The sequence below is a fragment of the Nymphaea colorata genome, chromosome 13 (assembly GCF_008831285.2).
Source record: "Nymphaea colorata isolate Beijing-Zhang1983 chromosome 13, ASM883128v2, whole genome shotgun sequence".
NCBI classification, from domain to species: domain Eukaryota; kingdom Viridiplantae; phylum Streptophyta; class Magnoliopsida; order Nymphaeales; family Nymphaeaceae; genus Nymphaea; species Nymphaea colorata.
This window is the reverse complement of record NC_045150.1, coordinates 8,800,994-8,806,482: the sequence shown is the minus strand read 5'-3', so window position 1 is coordinate 8,806,482 and position 5,489 is coordinate 8,800,994. Positions and strand designations below refer to the sequence as shown.

The 5,489-nt window shown below is 38.8% G+C and overlaps 1 pseudogene; it reads left to right on the top strand.

Moving 5' to 3' along the window:
• The first annotated feature begins 3,475 nt into the window (after positions 1 to 3,475).
• On the top strand, positions 3,476 to 5,489 carry LOC116266560 (peptide-N4-(N-acetyl-beta-glucosaminyl)asparagine amidase A-like; annotated as a pseudogene).

Sequence of the window (5,489 nt, the reverse complement as noted above, 5' to 3'; positions counted from 1 at the left end):
GCGGAAAAACTGTGATTCTCTAATTTTTGTGAATATTTTTTATCTAGGAGCCAAAATTTTTTTTGTTTGTAACTACTGATTACTGATACAGGTCTTTGTAACCTCTGACATATTTCTTCGTCTTCTCGTGGAGAGCCATTAATTGTCCCCCATGTTACTGTTAGACGCGTTGAATCCCAATCCACGTATCGACATTGAGGAGATGACTCTGTTACCTTCGCCTATCCGGAGCGCCAAAAGATAGTCTATAATTTTATTGAACTTCCCAGGTAAATACTTGTTTCCAGTTGTTTTCAGGGACAGCATATTTGCTTGGGCTGGTGCGTCGGTACAAACTCTGGTCAGTTTAATTTTGTGAGCGATAGCAATTGTTATTCCCCAGTTAAAATAAGTTCACCAAGTTCACATAAAATTATATATGTTTCCCTTTATTATTATGAAAAATCAGAATCAAGTAAACAAGCTTCATGATATAGAATCAGAATTATTTGTGAACCAGATTGGCTAAAAAATGCATTCCTTTCTATTAAAAAAAATACAGAAGAACAATGGAAGACAAACACCTCTGAAAAAAATCGTTATCAGGTAGTAAGAGAAATAATTTAGTAATAATAAACTGAATCAAAACGGTAAAAAGAAGGAGAAAGATGAACATAATCTAAAGATGAAGTATGACGAGTGAAGAATCGAAAAAGTAAATGAGGAAAATTCGTAAAGTTTTAGAAAAATCAAAAGACAGTAGAAAAGTAACGCAAATGACCTGTTAACAACAATGTATGATCAGATTTGAAGGTACTAAGAACCAAACTTTGAAATGGGACATTTCAGCTGCCCGAATCCATGACTCATAATGCAAAATATCCTCACATGAATGTAAAGCAATATTTAAACCTAAATTGAAGACTTTGTTTGCGATTTAAGATGATGAGCATAGCATAGCTGGCCGGGGCGAGATATGTGTAGACACATGTTCTTGCTTCTATTCCTGCCGATACTATTCCCCCTGAAAAATGGAAATCATGAACAAAATTCAGTGGTTCGAAAAAAAAAATTTCTACATTAGCACACTGTTGTCTATCTATGTCACCATAGTGCGGGGTGCCGGTGCCAATGCTCGTGCGGGTGCGGGTGTCGGAACGGCACATCCCAAAAAATTTAGGTGCGATAGTGTGACGAAGGTATTTTATTATTGTTATTATTATTATTAATTTATTATATATATAACAGAATAAGCATATTATTATAATTTAATTAGTAATGTATATAACATACTTGAATAATTGTATTGCAGAAGAGTATCAAAACAACATATATTATATAAGTAATTTAGTAATATGACATTATAATTGAGCTCGGGTGTGAGTCGGAGCCGCACCCATGTCCGGTAACCGATTCGATGCGGATTCCAGTGCGGCAGTAAAATACAAGAGTCGGTGACTTAGTTGTCTATATTTTAAAAAGAGAACGCCACCCAGTATCTAGATTTTCATACAAATTAAGTTCCAGAATATCAGGATCAGATAAGGAATGACTTGGGATTTGCAGGTTGCAGCATCTCCATAACCGTTTTCTTGATTGCAAGCATTGCTTATGTAATCTTTGATAGAATTCCTTTGACGTCCATTTTGATCATGATTATCGATATCTTCTTCAGATTTATTTCTAATATTCCCCCACAATACAATAGAGGACTTTCTCATTAAATATTTGGCTCCCGCCCCAAATTAACACACCGTTATATTAGTGTGCTCAAATTTCCTTCAACTGATAATTTACTAAGATTGATTATTTTTAAGTATGTCAATATATCTGATTTGAATTATTGGATATTGACCGAATCGATATGAAAAGATCAGATATAAGAAAAAAAAAGTTTAATATCTGATCAAGGACCCACTTCAGATTTAAGAAATGATACCCGATCAAATTCAGATTTGGACCCAGATATACAAACATATGTGATCAGATTCAAATCAGGTTTAGTTATAAATAAATATCCAAAATCCAAGACCATAACATGTTGAAAATTAGTCTAATTTGGTTCAAAATTTGGGTTCATTTATGAATATAAAAATCGGGTTGGGATTGGATTTGAATTAGAAAATCAGATTTTGGATTCAGATTCGAATATGAATTTTTTTTTTCAAATCTGCTGAGCATATGAACATCCAAAAAGGTGGATACCACTAAGAGCATATTAGATTCAAACCCAATCCATTGACATCCCTAATTATTTTTATCCACATTAATTTAAATGCTGTTTATATTGCAGCAATTCAAAAGAGGATCTATATTGCCATTTTGTGCTATTAATTTCTTACGTTTTCTTGGGATGAAGTTGGATCCCATCAAGGTGACATATCCATTTGTTGACCTTCTATCATACGAGGACAATTTGAACAAACTTGATTCGACCATTTTTAGCACACAATTCAAAGTGCCTTTCAAGTAGTAAAGAATTTCATTTCACATAGTTGGTTAATGCTGTATAAATTGATAGACTTTGTTCAATTAGAAAATGCAAAGCTCTTGAGTCCATTACAGAGAACTCTTTGCTAAGGCCTCAAATGAGTTTTTCCACCGACTTTGTTGCTTCTTGTAACTATGATTTCACCTACACAAATCAACACCACAGCGACTTTATTAGTTGAGAATTTTATGAACAAGGACATATATAATGTTGACTCACAACACAAAAACCAAGTTTGATTTATTAAGTATGATGCAAGTCTTTGGTGCCATGGCTTGGGAGGCTGTTTTAACTCTACAAGGCTTTAGTGAGGCCACAAAGATGATTACAAGCCATTGGATCTTCAAATCCTAGTGGTTAAGTTATGAACAGTGTGTTAGGAAGGAAGCTCTCTCTCTCTCTCTCTCTCTCTCTCTCTCTCTCTCTCTCTCTCTCTCTCATGATATCAAGAGAAGATGAAGAAGAATAAGAAAACACACAAGGATTTATCGACATCCTCGCAGTTCAGTTGGATATTGGATCCAAGTTCAATTTATCGACATCCTTAACTGAAGATAAATTGGGTTACTGTACTTCAATGCAGAAAACGATTTTATCCGACTATTAATCCAATTTTGAATTAGCTTTATTGAATCTGTCATAGAAATTCAGGTTCAATTTCTAATTGGACAATAAATTAATCCAAATCTGAATCCGACGCCCGAATAACAATCCAAATATTACTTATTGTCTTAATCAGATCCAATTTTGGTCTAAAAGAAAATATGACAGATTTTAGTCCAATCGGAATGTAATTACTACAGCCCAATTTTATTTATATATATATATATATACATTCGATCTCAGTCTGAAGCCAGAGGTCCACCACTGGAAGTCTGCTTTACCATAAAAGAATTTGTTCTATACTTGCACTAATAGTGGTCTCATCCTTCTCAAGTTGCTAGAAGAACTTCAGGAAATGTGTTAGAAACGAGAGAAACCACAGAAGGATTTAAGTAAAGTTTTACATTTACGATTGTACAGAGTTTTTCACCAAAAAAGTTGAAAAAATTTGTTCACCATTCCTTTTTGTTGGATTCCTCTTGTCGCACTTTTCAATTTTGCAGTAAAGGTGGGTGCATTGAAGTACAGCAACTGTTCTGTATGTAGCCTCTGCAGAGCTCCAGAGTTCATGGCTGCCCTCCTTTTCTTCACCACCCTTCTCCTCCTCCGTTCCTCCACCTCTCATGCTCATCCACAAAAATCAAGGCTCTTTCTGCCCAACCTCGTAGATCCAGCAGATTCCCCATCTGTTTTCTTTGAAGTAAAGAGGCCAATCGAGGTCCCCAAAGCGACCCCCTGTTCCTCCCTGCTGCTCCAGCACGATTTTGGCTACACCTTTGGCCAGCCCCCTGTCACCGTCTCCTACACCCCGCCGGCCAACTGCCCATCTCTCGACTGGTCCACTGTTGTTCTCGAATGGTCTGCAACCTGTAAAGGAAGGCAGTTTGATAGGATCTTTGGCGTCTGGCTCGGCGGTGTTGAGATTCTAAGGAGCTGCACTGCTGAGCCAAGGGCCACTGGCATCTATTGGAAGGTTGAGAAGGACATCACAAAGTTTTCTTCTCTACTCAAACAGAACCAGACCCTCTCTGTCTATCTCGGAAACCTTGTTAACGACGTCTACACCGGAATCTACCATGTCAACTTGAGTTTCCACTTTTATCCCAAACAAGGTGGCCGGAAACCGTCAGCTCCGGCATCAATTTTCGACTCCCCTGCTGATCTGATCCTGCCCATATCAAGACCACCTCCTCTCAATGATGGATATTGGTTTATTGTGGGAAATTCGGGTGCTGTGCAGCAGAAGCAGTTCAGGATACCACAGAATGCCTACAGAGCAGTTCTCGAGGTCTATGTTTCTTTCCATTCTAGTGATGAGTTCTGGTATTCCAACCCACCGAACGAGTACATCAGCAGCAACAACTTGACTGATACGCCTGGCAATGGGGCGTTCAGGGAGGTGGTAGTGAGCTTGGATGGGGAGATTGTGGGTGCAATCTGCCCCTTCACAGTGATTTATACAGGTGGAATCAACCCCCTTCTATGGCGACCCATCTCAGGGATCGGTTCATTCGATCTGCCCTCTTATGAAATGGAGATCACCCCCTTCTTGGGGGACTTCTAGATCTCAAGGATCACACCATCACATTCAATGTCACAGATGGGTTGAATATGTGGTTCATTGATGCAAATTTGCATCTCTGGTTAGACAGTAAGAGTCAGAAAACATTTGGAAAGTTGGTGAGCTATAAGGCCCCAAATTCAGGGCCTAATGCGATCATGAGTTACAAGGGCCTCGATGGGAGCTTTGATACAGATGGGAGCAGGTATATTACTGCCACAGGTTGGGTGAACTCATCTCTTGGCAATGTCACAACCAATCTCAACCAGCACTTTGCAGCCAAAAACTTGTTGGTATATGAGAAAGATGGAAATTCAGTAACTGTTAATCAAACTACCTACTCGGACTATTATGTCTATTTCAGATCGCAGAGTTCTGATCTGTACTCGATTCAGGAGAATCGAACATTTGTGCTCTATCTTCACCAGAATGTGGTGTTCCGAGGAGACGGGCTGCGTCATGAAACAGCAGATGTGTCACTGGGGATAACCGAGAAGTCCTTCAGAGGAGGGCAGTCTGGTTCCCTCTCCCATACACTGGAGAACTATCAGGACGGCTCTGGTTATTTTCTTCTGAGGGAGGTCTCTTAACTGGAGCAGTGGGGACGATGGCTCAGCTTTACAGATATGATGGCAATGATGGCTGCTACTTCAGGAATGTGAGTAGCAGCAACTACACCATTCTTCATGATCTGTCTAGCAAAGTGTGCACGAAAAAGATGTGAGATAGTGAAGATCTTCGACGAGGTTTCTTTGGCTTCATTGAAGGCCCTTTCTTTACTGTTTCTCATTGAATGTTTATGTCTTGGGGAAATGGTATGAAATAATTGAAATGCGCTCCTCTGCTATTTAGCTA